Here is an 18163-nt window from a genome sequence, read left to right as displayed (position 1 = left end):
CCTCACCCCCATAAGACAGGAAGGTAGTACAGGGTTTGTGTAACTGCTTGAGTATGACCTAAACAAGCAGGCTCCTGTCTTTCTGCTCCACCTTCCTTAGCACAGTCCTCCTCATGGCCTCTAGGCTGCTGTGCCCCCAGGTGTTACCCAGTTCCAAGTATGAAGCAGGGGAAAAGTGAATGACACAAACTTCTCCAAGGGAAGAAAGAAGGGAAGGTCTCCTTTGATACTTCTGCCTACATCTTATTGGTCAGGACTTTGTCTCACTGCCACCCTTAGCAGCAAGGGAGGTTGAGAGCTGTGTGCTTTGCTTTTCAGCCCCTGCAGTATAGAAAGGCAAGGGAGTGGTTGAAATAGATCTTGAGTTAGCCTACTATATAATTTGTCACACTGTGTTTAATTGAAATGTACTGCTTGGATCCCCAATGTCCTGGACATAGCCTCGTTCCTGCCCTAGCACATTCTTACCCTCCTTTTCCCTCTTCCTTCCTGTAGCTATTTTCCTGGGGAGTGAGGTGTGGTCCTGAGGAAACACTCTTCAGTTTTACCCTTTCTGTGAGGATACTAGTTCCCTTATCACTCATTCCTCCATAGTCTCTTCTAACTGAGGTGAGGAGTCAGAATCTTCTTTGCTCCTTTCTGCTTTTCAGACAACCGTGCCTTCACCTCTACTCAACACCCTGACCCCTCCCTCTCTGAATACCCAAGGTCAGCCTCAAGGCCAGGTCCTCCGTGAAGAATTCCACCATCCCTCCCTCCTCTCTCAGTCCAAGTTTCCTCCTTTACACTCTCAAAGCACTTAAGCTGTACCTCTCCAATGGTATTAGTTTCTTCGTTGAAGTGAAAGCAAATTATTGAAAAGGGTACTGTTTACAAAATGTCTGGCGCATTGCAGGTGCTCGAAGTAGTATCTCTTCCTATTATTACTACTGTCTTATCTCTATGAGATTCAGTTCTTTAATGAGAGGCTCTAAATCTTATGTTCGATTCACCTTTGTAACCCACACCAAGCCTGGAATAGAGTACTGCTCATAATTAATGCTGTGCCCGTGTAATAACAGTGCGGCGAGTAAAGAACATCATGTCAGAGGAAGGGTGCTGTAATGGTGGAATGGGAGAAAATCCTAGAACCTGGGTGGGAGCCAGAATCTTGCAGAGAAGCCCCTTACTCCGTCTGTACCGAAAGCAGGTAGAGAGGATGTCGTAAGATTCCTAAGGACGCAGGTGGAGCGCCTCCTCTGTGCTGCGATGAGGTAGGCGCATTCGTCACTTCACTTCTCCCTCTCCGCTTGATCCGGAAAGGAAGGACGGAATGCGTCCCACGCGGCGAGCTGGGATAGCTGCGCAGGCGCAGCTTCCGGCTCTGTGTCTCGGGAATTATTTGACGCCACCGGTTCAGCCCCGCAGAAAGCGCTGATTAGGCACACCGCGCACGCGCAGTGGCCCACTTGGCAGGGGAGTTATTTGACGCCGCCGCCCCTGGCAGTCGGAAGTTGCCTGAGCAGAGCCCAGCCGGCTGGCCCGACTGGCCTTCGTCGTCCCTTGACGCCCTGGGAGAGTCGCTGACGGGTGGACTGACGGACCGTCTGAGGACGGCCGGCCAGGGCGGTGAAAGCGCCGGCCCTATGGCACGGGTCGCGTGAGGCGGAAGGCCGAGTACGGCCGGCGGCGGCGCCCGCCCCGGCGATGCGGGCCCCGCCCGTCGCCTCAGGTAACCGGGCAGTCGGCCCCGCCGCGGCCGGACCCTCACCTTTCCTTCCCCTCTCTTCCCCTCCCGGCGGTCCAGGGACGGCTGAGGCTTGTTTCTTGGCTCTGGGTGCTCCAGGGGCCCGGCCTTTGGAAGCGCATCTGCAAATGTTTGGGAGACCCACGGGGGCGGGGAAAGCTTGGCCCTGGAGTGGGCGGTTGCTGTCGAGTCTGTAAACCCGGTCTAATCCTTGGGAGCTTCCCCGGCCGGGCAAAGCTCTCCTGGCAACCTGGGGGAGGGGGCGGGTCTGGAGCGGAGCGAGACAACTCCCGCAAAGAATTTGGTCCAGCAGAAAGGTTAGGCGAGTTGCTGCCGCCCAGTGGGAACGGTGCTGCCCATTGCACAGTGACACTTTGATGAGGAAGAGTTGATGATGAGAGTAAACAGCTAACCCCCATTAAGTGCTTCTTATCCGCCAGGCATCATGCCAGGCCATTACGTTCACCACGTCTAACTTCACAGCAACCCTATGAGGTAGGATTATTGTCCCCATTTTACTGACGAGGCATCTGAGTTCCTGGGTGGTTGGGTGACTTAATTACCCAAGGTCACATAGCTAGTAATTTGAACCGAGGCATCCAACTCCAGAGACCCAAGTGCTTAACAATTAGGGCAGTGGCTCTCCAACTTTGCTACACGATAAAATCACCTGGGGACTCTTGTAAAGGTTTCCGATGCCCATGTGGCATCCCAGACCAAAACAGTCAGAATATCTGGAGGTGAAAGCCAGACTTCAATATGTTTTTTAAAGATACCCAAGTGATTCCAGCGTGCAGCAAAGTTTGGGAACCGCATGTAATTTGATAATTCTGCATCTCAAAAAGCATCTCTGTTTCTCCAGCTTAAGTGTGCAGGAGAATTGTCTGGGAGCTTGTTAAACATGCAAGTTCCACCCGCAGAGATCTTTAGGTTCACTGACCACTACACCTTGTGAAAGACTGTTAGAGGTGGGACGTAACTTTCTCTGCAGGGATTCTGAGTCATCTGAAACATTTAAAATGTATGCATCTTATGCAAACTACTCTTTGGAATTTTACTAAATATACAATATTTATAGGTGTAGCGTCTCTAACCTCTGGGTCTTTTTTACATATGCTATTCGTCTGCCTAGACCGTCCTCTGAACTTTCTGGCCACCCCACCCAAACGCACACACTTCTGCTCTCTCCTGTATACATATACACACCCCTTTCTTTCTTTCTTTCTTCCTTTTTTTAGACAGTCTTTCTGTATTGCCCAGGCTAGAATGCAGTGGCATGATCTTGGCTCATTGCAGCCTCCGCCTCCTGAGCTCAAGCAATCCTCCCACCTCAGCCTCCCAAGTAGCTGGAACTACCACGCCAGGCTAATTTTTGAATTTTTTTTTTGTAGAGATGGGGTTTCTCCATGTTGCCCAGGCTGGTGTCAAACTCCTGGACTGAAGCAGTCCACCCACTGCGGCCTGACATAGTGGTGGAATTACAGATGTGAGCCACCGTGCCAGGCCTACATACCCTTTTCTTCCTGTCTCTGGCTGCATTAGCTTTAAGCATTCCCTTCAAGATACCTCTGTCCCTGACCCCCACCCACCTTGAGTCCTTCCAATTTGCTCTTTAGGAACATCATAGTGAAACTTACCAGTTATTTTTCTGAGTTGTAGTTCTGTCCCTACTTCTATATTATGAGAAGCTTTAGGGCAGGGACCATGTTTTCTTCATCTCTGTATTCCTTCCAGTGCTTTGACATACAGACTCACAAAGCTTTTACTCAGTGGAATGTTTGGGTCCTTTTATGTCATAGGTAGATCATGTTGCAAACAGATTCTTCTCTATTTCCATTTTTGTAAAAGATGTTTGATAGTTCCTAGCTTATAGAGTTTTGTTCTTTTTGCTTAGGAATGAATATTCAGTAATTTGTCCAGCAGTTGAACACACACATTGAGTTCTTACCAACTGCAAGGCACTCTGTAACTAACCATGTGCAATCAACATTGCTTGATTTTTAATGTCTGATTCTATCACAATCAGATGCAATCAAGTCTGTAGGGAAAGTCTTTTTATTACTATTAGACCTTTGCATGTGTTCCCTACTTCATTGTCCAAAAAAGTGTTTAATTGTCATCCACTAAATGCCACTGCCTTGTTGGTATTTGGTAAATACAAGTAGATGAGATTGCCATTGGTATTGGTTGGTCCTGTTCACCAGGAGAGATGACATAAGTACTTAATGAAGAGTAAAATAATGATGTCACAGGAATTGACAAATTTAGCACATATTTATTGCAGAATGACTGAACTGCCATTGCCCATTTGCTATATTTACACGTTTTAAAGGAAGGCAGGCTGATAATTCAAATTGAATTTGTTCTTGGTTGGTCTTAAAACCATGTAAGGGTTTGCAAAAGTTAGTGAATATGTGTGTGAAGATCATTATGAAGAGGTTTTTGGACAATAAAGATTTTTTTTTTTTAAATAGCGGTTAAACATGACAAAGTATGTAGACTGAATTAAAAACACATTTCATAAAATATTCTTTTTTCTTTTTTTTTTTTTGAGATGCAGTCTTGCTCTGTCCCCCAGGCTGGAGTGCAGTGGCACAATCTCGGCTCACTACAACCTCCGCCTCCTGGGTTCCAGTGATTCTCCTGCCTCAGCCTCCTGAGTAGCTGGGACTATAGGGGCCCACCACCACACCTGGCTAATTTTTTTGTATTTTTAGTTGAGAGAGGGTTTTGCCATGTTGGCCAGGTTCGTGTCGAACTCCTGACCTTAAATGATCCGCCTGCCTAGGCCTCCCAAAGTGTTGGGATTACAGGCATGAGCCACTGTCTCCGGCCCATAAAATATTCTTTATAAGAATTGTTATAGAGAAATTTTCTTGGTTCCGTTTTGTATTATTTGCTCAGTTTTTAGGCTTAGCACTAATAGAAACTGATGGGACAATTTATGTTAAATTCAGATACTCAAGAAACTTGTCCTTGTCTCTCTAATCAGATATGGACACAGTATCCAGTTCTTGCTTTAGCACATGGAAGAAACTCAATCTTTAAGGCTGAAGGTTTAAGTCTGTAGTTGTGCCCCAAAGTAAAGGTAAAAAATTCCACGTGCTTAGAGAACAAAAGTGACTCTAATCATGATAGTTTGGGACCTAGAAATGGATTCTGTTTAATACAAGGTACTCATCAGTGTTAGCAGATGTGTTTCCTGACGTGTGCAAAGACTTTTTGGGCAGAATACTTGATTTTCTTTGGTGCGAGATGATTTAAGTTTTAAAATTAAGGCACATGAAGTTTCATTTTATTATAGATGGGGAAAGTAACTTGGCCAAGGCTACATGGTTAGCTTCTAGCCCTCCGAAAGCAGGCCTCCTTCCTCTGGACAGTGTCCCCTTTTACCCCAGACCCCTGCCCCATGAGAAAGGTTGTCTTGTGAATTGTTGTGTTGTGTTTGCATGTCTGTGTGTGTGCATGGGATAGGGAAGGGGAGAGAGTGATCTGTTGTGTTTGAGAAACTCAGTTAGATATCTAGAGGCCCCTCGACTTACTATGGGATTACTTCCCAATAAACCTATCAAAGTTGAGAAGATCGTAAGCCAAAAATGCATTTAATATACCTACTGAACAGAATAGCTTAGGCTCATCTACCTTAAACATGCTCAGAACATTTACATTAGGCTACAGTTGGGCAAAATTATCTAACACAAAGCCTATTTTATAAGAAAATGTTGAACATTTCATGTAATTGAATACTGTACTGAAAGTGAAAAACAAAATGGTTATGTGGATAATTCAAAGTACAGTTTTTACTGAATGCATATTGCTTTCACACCCTGGTCAGTTGAAAATCATAAGTTGAGGATTGTCTGTATAGTGAGTACTTAGTGTGTGAAATGCACTTAGCTATATAAACTGGGAATACAAAGATAAATAAGACATGGCCTGTATCCTCTAGGAGTCTAATCAAAGTTATAATAAAAATAATAGTGTAGTATCTGAAGCAGCTCTGTCAAATAGAATTTTCTGCAATCATGGAACTAAATCTTATCTGCTCTAATATGGTAGCCTCTGGCCACATGTGACTCGTAAGCACTTAAAAAACTAAGGAAGTGGTGTTTGATTCAAATAGTTTAAACTTAAAACTATTAAAGTTAAACGTTTTTTAAATTTAAATAGTTACATGAGATAGCTGCTGTATTGGACAGAGAAGATCTGAGACATAAACAATGAGAACTGTGGTGGTGCTGGTAGGGGGCAGACAGGGTATTCAAATATTCTTTGGGTAGATTACCAAAAACTACCATTTTCCATGTTTTAGGAGAGATGCAGGCAGAACCTGTCTTTCTTTCCTGTAATTCAGGTGTTTAATAGGATCTCTAATAGCGTCTGGTACATAGGCGAATACTTTCCTTTTTTGCCAGCTTTATTGATGTTTGCCTTATGGGGTCAATCAGACTACAACAGAAATATGAAGTATAGTCCCTTTGCCTTTATTAGTCATGAGGTTAATATGGATGAATTTGGTGCACCTTAAAATCCAGCACAGTTTATTTATTTGCTCAGTGTTTTAGCACCCTGTATCCTCTTTTTCTCAAGCGAAATGGGCATGTCTTATAATGTATACCTTCCAATGGTACATTTCGAAGTATGTCAACTTAGGTTGCTTTATTTGATCCTTCTCCCAGGTCACTCTAGATAGGCACTGCAGGTATTCTCCCTGTTTTACAGATGAGGAAACTATGACAAAGAAATGCCAGGTGGCCGGGTGCGGTGGTTGACCTGTAATCCCAACACTTTGGGAGGCCGAGGTGGGAGGATTGCTTGAGCTCAGGAGTTTGAGACCAGCCTGGGCAGCATAATGAGACTTTGTCTCTATAAAAATTTTTTAAAAAATTAGTGGAGCGTGGTGACACAATCCTGTGGTCTCAGTTACTTGGGAGGCTGAGTGGGAGGATTTCTTAAGCCTGGGAGGCAGACGCTGCTGTGAGCCGAGATCGTGCCACTGCACTCCAGTCTGGGCAACAGAGTGAGACCTTGTCTCAAAAAGAGAAATGCCAGTTGACTTGTCCAAGGTCATATGGTGAGGTATGGAGTCAGAACAAAGGGAAGCAGCATTGGACTTTGAGGCAAGAGGTGGAGTTTCTTGTCCCAGATCTGCTGTTGCTTGATGTGATCCTGAGCAAGTCATAGCTTTGCTTTGTTTCCTTACCTAGTGGTTAGTGACATATGTCTTAGCTAACCTTCTAGGGTTGTTATTGGAATAAAATGAAGTAACATGTGAAAGCTCTTTGAAAATGATCAATTATGCAAAGGTACATTGTGCTCAAGCAGGATCTAAAGTAGTTTTTCTTTTTTTTTTTGAGATGGAGTCTCGCTCTGTCACCCAGGCTAGAGTGCAATGGCATGATCTCAGCTCACTGCAACCTTCGCTTCCCGGGTTCAAGCAATTCTCCCGCTTTAGCCTCCTGAGTAGCTGGGATTACAGGCAGCCGCCACTGTACCTGGCTAATTTTTGTATTATTATCATTATTTTATTTTATTTTTTGAGACAGAGTTTCTCTCTTGTTGCCCAGGCTGAAGTGCAATGATGCCACCTCGGCTCACCGCAACCTCTGCCTCCCGGATTCAAGTGATTCTCCTCCCTCAGGCTCCTGAGTAGCTGGGATTACAAACACATGCCACCATGCCCGGCTAATTTTGTATTTTTAGTAGAAACGGGGTTTCTCCATGTTGGTCAGGCTAGTCTTGAACTCCTGACCTCAGGTGATCCGCCTGCCTCGGCCTCCGAAAGTCCTGGATTACAAGCATAAGCCACCACACCCGGCCAATTTTTGTATTTTTAGTAGAGATGAGGCTTCGCATGTTGGCCAGGATGGTCTCAAACTCCTGACCTCAAGTGATCCACCTGCCTCGGCCTCCCAAAGTGCTGGGGTTACAGGCGTGAGCCACCACGCCCAGCCTCGAGTAGTTTGTTTTGTTGTATTATGCTGCTGTCATAACTCATCAGTTACCATATTGAATACTACTGTACCATGGTGTCATCTTTGATTTCTCTTGTCTTCCTCACTATGAAACTTTCTTTTGGGCAGCCATCGTGTCTTGTTTATAGTTGCATCCCTAAATCCTAGGACAAATTTGACATGTAGCTGGTGTTTAATGTTTGTTTAATGAAATAACTGATGTCTGGATGTACTTTACAAAGTTTTAAAGAATTGTTCTTTGTAATGAGACTTGAAGCTCCTTGAGAACAGGGATCTTGTTTATTTTCTGTGCTGGTTGCATAGATGGCATGTAATAAATATTGGTTGAATCAACTGATGTAATTAATGTCAGGCTGTGGTCTTAGAGTGTCCACCATTGTATTGATTATTTTAGTAATTTGTCATTTAGACCAAACTTGCATGTTATTTTGCGGTGGTGCTTACAAGCCATAAGTTGTTACCCAGCACACACAACCTCCAGAGAGAATACCTAGAAAATGAGTACATATAGAGTTGGGAAGGAAATTAAGGGATCTGCAGGCGAGCACTGTTGACTTCTTTCCCTTCTTCTCATCATATTTACTTCTGGAGCATTGAAGGTAGAGATTTCTCTGCTAGAAGCTCAGGTTGATAGCAGACAGCCAACTGGGGAGGAGACTCAGGATCCCTAATATAGCAGTTAAAGTTCTTAATCATCTGACTTCAGTTATATTATCATATCTCACTACAGTGCCTGACACTTCCCCGTTATCCCCCTGACCGCCCTCAACCTTAGCCTATATGGTAGCCACATTGGAGTTTGCCCTTCTACTATCCCTTCAGTGTATCTTGTACACATCCATCAAATTGCTTTAATGGAAATTTAGTTTCTGATGTGTCATGCCTGTGATAGTGTTAAACTTTCTTCTTTTTTTTTTTTAAGACAGAGTCTTGCTCTATTGCTCAGGCTGGAGTGCAGTAGTGCGATCTCAGCTCACTGCAACCTCTACTTCCTGGGTTCAGACAATTCTTATGCCTCAGGCTCCTGAGTAGCTGGGATTACAGGCGTGTGCCACCATGCCGGGCTAAGATAAGGTTAAACTTTTGCTCATTTTCTGCTTCCAGTTTTACTGAATTAATTACGAATATTCAATCCTAGCATTCAGAGTCCTTCAAAATTGGTCACTGCTTACCTTTGAAACCTTACCACCTTCTACATACAGCTTTCTTTCCTTTCACTCTGGGTTTTCAGTTTCTGGTGCTTTTTTTTTTTTTTTTTCCTACCTGAAGCAAGTGTCCTTTCTTTTCTGTATTTTCTTTCTTTTTTTTTTTTTTTGAGACAGAGTCTGGCTCTGTTACCCAGGCTGTAGTGCAGTGGCGCAGTCTCGGCTCACTGTAACCCCCGCCTCTCGGATCCAAGTGATTCTCCTGCCTCAGCCTCCTGAGTAGCTGGGATTACAGGCGCACACCACCACACCTTGCTAGTTTTTGTATTTTTAGTAGAGATAGGGTTTCACCATGTTGGTCAGCTTGGTCTTGAACTCCTGACCCGCCTCGGCCTCCCAAAGTGTTGGGATTACTGGCGTGAGCCAATGTGCCTGGCTCTTTTATGTATTTTATTTTCTCTTTTATCTGCGCCCTCTCCTTTTTTTTTTTTTCTTTTTGAGACGGAGTCTTGCTCTATCTCCCAGGCTGGAGTGCGGTGGCGCAATCTCGGCTCACTGCAAGCTCTGCCTCCCAGGTTCACACTGTTCTCCTGCGTCAGCCTCCCTAATAGATGGGACTACAGGCGCGTGCCACCACGCCCGGCTAATTTATTTTGTGTGTTCTTAGTAGAGACAGGGTTTCACCGTGTTAGCCATGATGGTCTCAATCTCCTGACCTTGTGATCCACCCTCCTTGGCCTCCCAAAGTGCTGGGATTACTGGAGTGAGCCACTGAGCCCAGTGTTATCTACCCCTTTTTACCCTCAGTCTTATCACCTCAATTATACCCTTCCTTCAATGCACAGTTCATATGCTCTGTATCTGTAGTCTTCCCTGATCTTACCCTGTTGTTTTCCAGGTCAGCTTGTCTTTCAATCAAAAGTAGTCTTTTTCCTTTGAACTTCCATGATATCTTGCCTATAGTTTTTAAAAATATCACATTCAACATTTTCATGTTCTAACTTAAACGTTGTAGTTATTTATGGTATGTATTAGTCTGTTTTTACACTGCTGGTAAAGACATACCCGAGACTGAACAATTTACAAAGGAAAGAGGTTTAATGGAGAAATCCTAGTTCCATGTGGCTGGGGAAGCCTCACAATCATGGCGGAAGGCAAGGAAGAGCGAGTTACATCTTATGTGGATGACAGCAGGCAAAGAGAGAACTTGTGCAGGCAAACTCTGGTTTTTAAAAAGCCATCAGATCTCGTGAGATTCATTCACTGTCATGAGAACAGCACAGTAAAGACCTGCCCCCATAATTCAGTCACCTCCCACGGGGTTCCTCCCATGACAGATGGAAATTGTGGGAGTTACAATTCAAGATGAGATTTGAGTGGGGACACAGAGCTAAACCATATCAATGTATAAATGTTAATCTCCTTACTTAAGCCAGAAACTCATTGAAAACAGGAACCAAGTCCTATTAATCTTTCTTCTTCATGGTTTTAACACTGCATTGGACAAAAGAGATGGTTAATAACTGTTTACTGAATAAGTCTACTTGGTGGTCCCTGCCAGTGTCTCTGAATGTTCACATGTATAGTCAGGATGCTGACATATACTTACCAATTCTATGACATGAAGATGTAATAAAAACATATTACATTAAATTGTACCAACATTTCTACCACTAAGTTAAAACTACAGTTGACTTTTGAACATCATCGGGGTTAGGAGCACTGACTCTGTGCAGTCAAAAATTTTCATGTAACTTTTGACTCTCCCAAAACTACCAATCGTCTTCTGTTGACCAGGAGTCTGGCCAATAACATAAACCGTCAAATAATACATATTTTGTATATATATGCCATATTTTTAAAGTAAGAGAAAATAAAATGTTATTAAGAATTATAAGGAAGAGAAAATATATTTACTATTCATTACATGGTAGTGGATCATAAAGGTCTTCATCTTCATCATCTGCATGTTGAATAGGCTGAGGAGGAAGCAGAGGAATTAGTTTTGCTGTCTCAGGGATGGCAGAAATGGAAGAAAATCCATATGTAAGTGGACCTGAGCAGTTGAAACCCATGTTGTTCAAGGGTCAACTGGACTTGCATTTCTCTACCATCCTTCTAATCTTTAGTCACAGCTGTATGTTTACTTTTATTATTATTATTATTTTTTGAGACGGAGTCTTGCTCTGTTGCCTAGGCTGGAGTGCAGTGGCGCCATTTCGGCTCACTGCAACCTCAGCCTCCCAGGTTCAAGACATTCTACTGCCTCAGCCTCTCAAGTAGCTGGGATTACAGGCACGCACCACCACGCCTAGCTAATTTTTGTATTTTTAGTAGAGACAGGGTTTCACCATGTTGGTCAGGCCGGTTTCGAACTCCTGACCTCAGGTGATCCATCCACCTTGGCCTCCCAAAGTCCTGGGATTACAAGCGTGAGCCACCACATCTGGCCTTTGTGTTTATCTAGTTGTAATTACAATATATATGTTTTTCTTCCTCTATTTAATATTTGTTGATTGTTTACATGGACAAGGGCATGTTTCAAACAGATTACATATGTGATTCTTTAATCGCCACACAACAAAATGTGTAGGCTCCTAATCTATTTGCTTTTTTTTTTTTTTTTGAGACAGAGTCTCGCTGTATAGCCCAGGCTGGAGTGAAGTGGCACAGTCATGACTCACTGCAGCCCCAACACCAGTACCCAAGTGATCCTTCTACCTCAGCCTTCAGGGTAGCTGGGACAACAGATATGTACACAACAGGTGTGTACCACCATGCCTGGCTAACTTTTTTGTGTTTTTTGTGGAGATGGGTTTTCTCCGTGTTGCCTAGGCTGGTCTCAAACTCTTAGACTCAAGCAATCTGCCCACCTCCGCCTCCCATGGTGCTAGAATTATAGACATGAGCCACCATACCTTATTCTACTATTATCCCCATTTTACAGACGAGGATGTTCCAACACAGAAGTAGAGTAACTTTTGCAACATTACCCAGCTTGCAGGTAGAGCTGGGATTTGAATCTATGAAGCTTAGTTCCAGAGCACTGGCTCTTAACCACTCTCATGTATGTTTTTATGCTTCTAGGTAATCTCAGTGTTTAATGGCTACATAATAGTATATAGAATTAATATGCCCTAATTATGAAATTTTCCCATTATTGATGGAAGTTAAATTACACCCTCTTCCTCATCTTATATGTAATACTACAGTGAGCATCTTGTACGTTTTTTTAAAATTGAGCTGTTTTGTAAGGATAAACTTAAGTCAGATTACCGTGTCAAGGCATTCTGTGTCTTCCGCTTTGTACTGGCAAAACATTCATGCTATCCTTGGGTGAATGTTTAGGAAAATGACATATCAGCCTGAGCTGCCTTACAAGCGTGCCAACTTATTAACAGGATGGAACTACAAACAGCCCCATGGCAAGTGGACTAAGACATGGCAAGTGTGATCAAGACTCATGAGGGTTCTGCGATGGTGCTATCCTGAGAGGTTGATGCAGTTATGAACATTCTTGCCTAGGAGGGCCTAGGTGGTGCGGCAGTTCTGGCTCCTGAAAGTAATGTTCTCCAAGATCTCTGAGGTTTGTTGCTTTGGATAACCTGAACCACAACAGCAGGAGGAGGTTCTTATTTGTGTGCATTTAAGGTAGGCTGGGTGGGCACAGTGGCTCATGCCTGTAATCCCAGCACTTTGGGAGGCCGAGGCGGGTGGATCACAAGGTCAGGAATTTGAGACCAGCCTGGCCAATATGGTGAAACCCCGTCTCTACTAAAAATATTGAAATTAGCCAGGTGTGGTGGTAGGTGCCTGTAGTCCCAGCTACTTGGGAGTCTGAGGCAGGAGAATTGCTTGAATCCAGGAGGCGGAGGTTGCAGTGTGCCAAGATGGCGCTACTGCACTCCAGCCTGGGTTACAGAGCGAGACTCTGTCTAAAAAAAAAAAGAAAAGGTTAAAAAAAAGGGTAGGCTGGCCACTGACGATACTGGGCCTAATGGAACTCCCTCTACCAAATCTATCACTGCACTTTGCCTTCATCCTTTTTTTCTCTAACAGCAACCACCATGAAATAAAGTGAAGTTGTAGGACCTCCATAGTTGGGTTATAAGCCCAGCCCCTGCAGCAAAAGTGGGTTGGGGTGACTTCTGGGGTACCAACAGCTTATACACAGAGTATACACTTCACTATCCTCTTTCCACAAGGATTTTGTTAATTCAGTTACCAAAACTAGTGTATGCCTTTATCTGTGATCAGAGGCATAAATTGGACCATAGATAAGTTCTTTTTTAGCCCACTTTTTTTTTTTTTAATTTATCTTTTATCTTGAGTTTAGTTGATAACATTTAAAGAGTAGGAGACTTTGGCCGGGCGTGGTGGCTCACGCCTGTAATCCCAGCACTTTGGGAGGCCGAGGCAGGCGGATCATGAGGTCAGGAGATCGAGACCATCCTGGCTAACATGGTGAAACCCCATCTGTACCAAAAATACAAAAAATTAGCCGGGTGTGGTGATGGGTGCCTGTAGTCCCAGCTACTCAGGAGGCTGAGGCAGGAGAATGGTGTGAACCTGGGAGGCGGAGCTTGCAGTGAGCCAAGATCACGCCACTGCACTCCAGCCTGGGCGACAGAGCGAGACTCCGTCTCAAAAAATAAAAAATAAAAAAGAGTAGGAGACTTTGTAGAAATGTCCAGATTTTCTGTGTCTCTTCAAAAATTGGATTATCTGGCAAGTCTGGCTCTGCATTCCTTCCAGGTGACAGCTAGAACTGAGTAATAGCTGTAAACAGAGCTTGTGTATTCTCCTTTGCCATAGCACTCACTCTACCCACTTCACTACTTAATATGTTACTTTCCTACATTGGTCGTTTTCAATCTTTTCAGATTTTATGTGGTAATTAACTACCTTTGTATCCTGAAATTAACAGATAATATATAACCTACTAGCCAAGCATGGTGGCTCACACCTGTAATCTCAGGATTTTGAGAGGCCAAGATGGGCAGATTGCTTGAGTCCAGGAGTTTGAGACTAGCCTGGGCAACATGGTGAAACTCCCCAAAATACAAAAAATTAGCTGGGCATGAGGAGGGAGGATCACTTGAGCCTGGAATGTCGAGGCTACAGTGAGCCATGATTGTGCCAGTGGATTCCAGCCTGGGTGACAGGGTGAAACCTTGTCTCAAAAAAAAAAAAAATTTATATATATATAAAGCTTACCAACACACAGATTTTTATAAAAAATCAATGAAACTTTCTAACTCTAATAAAGGAAAAACATAAATTACTGTCATAATTAAGATTTCAATAAAAATATGTACAACTATGCCTAGAGGGCACAATGAAGTAGGCAGGTACTTGTGTCTACTTATAAGTTGAGAAGTAAGACAGTAATATGACACTTTTTCTTTATGTTTGCCATCTTGAAAAAAGGGCTAAATAAGTATATATGTAGTCCCTACTATTGTGTTTCTGACACAAATGTGGATATTAGCAGTTCAAATACTACAAGTGGCTTGGCCATTGGTGATATGATTTTTCTTTTCTTTTCCTTTTTTTTTTTTTTTTTTTGAGACTGAGTTTCGCTCTTGTTGCCCAGGCTGGAGTGCAATGGCGTGATCTCGGCTCACAGCAACCTCCACCTCCCGCGTTCAAGTGATCCTCCTGCCTCAGCCTCCTGAGTAGCTGGGATTACAGGCATGCACCACCACGCCTGGCTAATTTTGTATTTTTAGTAGAGATGAGGTTTTTCCATGTTGGTCAGGCTAGTCTTGAACTCCCTACCTTAGGTGATCTGCCCGCCTTGGCCTCCCAAAGTGCTGGGATTACAGGCGTGAGCCACTGTACCCGGCCTGGTGGTGTGATTTTTATAGGGTTGTGAACAGTTCTTGGTTCTAAAGATAAGGAAGCTTAGTCTTCCGCAATTTACGTGATTAATTGCATTATTGGAAAATTCAGTCTATTAAAATATCACAATATATTTTGTATTTATATGTAAATGAAGTTAATTTTTAGTCTTAGACAATGATTTTCTAGCAGATGTTCAAAAGTCATGTGAGATGTAGCATAATTGTTCATTGTGCAGGACTGTCTCATGCAGTATAGGATGTCTAGATTTCCTGACTCTGCCTGTAATACCAGGAGCCTGCCCCAATCGTTGTGCTAACCAAAAGTACACTTAATATTTCCACAGTGCCTCTAGGTAACAGGTTTTTGTATTAAAAATCATTGCCCTAAGTTCTCAATTGGGTCCTTACCTCCTCATCAGAGTTGAGTTTTTTGTTTTTTCTTTTTTTGAGACGGAGTCTCTCTCGTCATCAAGGCTGGAGTGCAGCGCGCGACCTCAGCTTACTGCAACCTCTGCCGCCCAGGTTTAAGCCTCTCCTGCCTCAGCCTCCTGAGTAGCCGGGAATTACAGGCGCCCACTACCATGCCCGGCTAATTTTTGTACTTTTAGTAGAGACAGGTTTCGCCATGTTGGCCGGGCCGGTCTTGAACTCCTGACCCCAGGTGATCTGCCTGCCTCGGTCTCCCAAAGTGCTGGGATTACAGGTGTGAGCCAGAGTTGAGTTTTATCACTTGTTTTGTTAGTTTAATAGGTACAAAATAATACTTTAGTTGCCTTTGTGTTTCTTCCATGTTTGTTTCTAATGTTTATGTTCTCTTCATTGTTTTACTTAATATATCTGTAATTATAATGCATTTTTTTGTCTTAATGTTTTTTGTCTGTCTGCATTTTGTTAAAGTTTAGCATCTTTTTTTCTGTTACATACATTTTGATGTTTTAGTTCAGCTTTTTCATTGTATCCTTTCTATATCTTTTTTTTTTTTTTTTGAGATGGAGTTTTGCTTTTGTGGCCCAGGCTGGAGTGCTATGGCGCCATCTCTGCTCACTGCAACCTACACCTCCCGGTTTCATGTGATTCCCCTGCCTCAGCCTCCCAAGTAGCTGGGGTTACAGGTGTGTGACACCATGCCCAGCTAATTTTTGTGTTTTTAGTAGAGATGGGGTTTCACCATGATGTTGTCCAGGCTGGTCTCAAACTCCTGACCTTAGGTGATCCGCCCACCTGAGCCTCCCAGAGTGCTGGGATTACAGGTGTGAGCCACCACGCCTGGCCTATATCTTTCTATTTTACATGTTTCTTGAAAGCATTTTTTATTTTCATTTAATCATCTAAACAATACATTTAGAGAATGAAAATTTCTTAATTTAAAAACTTAAAAAAGTTTGTCAGAAGGATTTAAGAGCTATTAAACCTATTTCAATTGGTCTTTCATAATTCTGTACTCCTCTCTTCAGAATTGGGAGGGTAGTGGCAATTTCTTAAAAATGCAGATTGTGAGGCCCCAGCTCAGACCTGCAGAATTGAGGTTTCTCTGAATGGGACCTAGGAATCTGCATTTTCAGCTAGACCCTTTCCTCCCCTGATGAGTCTTAAGTGTGCAGTAGAGTTTGAGAGCTAGTTTGTCCTTTTTTTTTTCCCTCTTAAAACCTGTTTTCTTCCAATAATGTGCTGTGATGGACCCTGAATATTAAATATTTATTTAATATTTGAAAACCATCCAACTTTTATTTTTACTAGTAATTAGCTTCAAACAAATGAACATTTTTCAATTTTTATTTGAATATAACATACAAAATTTTGGACACACTTTAGTGGAATAGAGGGAATACCTTCTGATATCTTCCTTTTTCCCATTGGTGAACCTTGACACTTTCAAACACATGTTCTATGTCCACTGTGTGCCAGGCACTCAGAGGTTCAGGAGGTGAGGTCCCCACTCAGAAAAGGCTGACACTTCTGTGGTGAATGTATCTCTACACCACTAACAAATGAGCTAATGGGCAGCTTTATATGAACATTCGGTGATAGGCACTCAGCTGAGAGGAGTTGGTCTAAGGAGTCAAGAAAGGTTTTACCAAAGAGAGGACATTTGAGTTGGGCTTTGAAGGCTGAGTACTTCGTAAGGTGGATCAAGGCAGGGAATGGCAGTTCAGTCAGTGGGAGCAGCATAACCAGTGACCTAGGGTAAGAAAGAATTTGCTGGGCTTGTGCAATCAGTAGTTCTTTGTGGCCATTGTTTGGGATGTTTGTGGGAAAGTGGCAGTAGAAGACAAGGCTGGCAAGGTGGTATGTGCAGTTCCCATTAGAATTCTAGCAAGGCTTTATTGTTGATTTTTTGATTTGGATAAAATAATAAATTGTATGCTGAAGAATAAATGTCTAGAAAAGACAGTAAAGTTTTGGAAAAAACATTCTATAAAACCACTGAACTTAAATCATTATGGGTTGGCATGGGAATAGACAAGTAGTTGAATAGAACAGAAGTCTCATAGATTCTAGAATAAATGAAAATTTAATATATGACAGAATTAGTATTTCAGTTTAGTGCATAAAGGATGTATTTTTAAGAGGTGATGCTGACACAACTGACCGTGCATTTAGAAGAAATTAAAATCGGACCTTTTGTACACCACTTACAGAAGTAAATTCCAGATGAATATACAAGTTAAGTGTGAAAAATTATGCAGTTATCTTGCAGGAAAATCTAGGAGACTACATATTCACGTTAGGGTTATGTTTTCAAATTTTTGGACTAAGACCTGTAAGAAATGTATTTTCTGCTCGGTGTGGTGGCTACGCCTGTGATCCCAACACTTTGGGAGGCTGAGGCGGGCGGATCACCTGAGGTCAGGAGTTCGAGACCAGCCTGACCAACATAGAGAAACCCCGCCTCTACTAAAAATACAAAATGAGCCGGGTGTGGTCGTGCATGCCTGTAATCCCAGCTACTCAGGACGCTGAGGCAGGAGAATCGCTTGAACCCGGGAGGCAAAGGTTGTGGTGAGCCAAGATCGCACCGTTGCACTCCAGCCTGGGTAACAAGAGCGAAACTTCGTCTCAAAAAACAAAAAGAAAAAAAGAACAAAAAATGCGTTTTCCATTGTGATCCAGAACATATGCATATATTACAAAGGAATCAAGTTTCACAGAAACATTGCTTACCTTTATTCTGTGTGATGCCTTTATCATATATCGTATACCATCTAATTAAAATAAATGTTATCCATAACATTTATTTCATGACTCACATTTATTTCATGTTTGAAAAACATTTATTTATTATCAAACATTTATTTCATGTTTGAAAAACATTGATAGTTTCGTGACCCACAGTTTGAAAAACATTGATAGAGGGGATGGGAGGGTAAAACCTTCCTTTTTTTTTTTTTTTTTTTTTTTGAGACGGAGTCTTGCTCTGTTGCCCAGGCTGGAGTGCAGTGGCCAGATCTCAGCTCACTGCAAGCTCCGCCT

The 18163-nt window shown here is 42.9% G+C and overlaps 1 protein-coding gene across 2 annotated transcripts in view; it reads left to right on the top strand.

Moving 5' to 3' along the window:
• The first annotated feature begins 1197 nt into the window (after positions 1-1197).
• The window catches only part of RALGAPB (Ral GTPase activating protein, beta subunit (non-catalytic)), a 108285-nt gene continuing 91319 nt past the window's right edge, over positions 1198-18163 (top strand). For both annotated transcript variants that reach the window (XM_011974974.1, XM_011974975.1), the window contains exon 1: positions 1198-1711. The gene's annotated coding sequence lies outside the window, so the exon portion shown is untranslated. The remainder of the gene's footprint in view (positions 1712-18163) is intronic.

The sequence above is a fragment of the Mandrillus leucophaeus genome, unplaced genomic scaffold, assembly GCF_000951045.1.
Source record: "Mandrillus leucophaeus isolate KB7577 unplaced genomic scaffold, Mleu.le_1.0 Scaffold150, whole genome shotgun sequence".
NCBI classification, from domain to species: domain Eukaryota; kingdom Metazoa; phylum Chordata; class Mammalia; order Primates; family Cercopithecidae; genus Mandrillus; species Mandrillus leucophaeus.
This window is presented reverse-complemented; position numbering and strand designations above follow the sequence as displayed.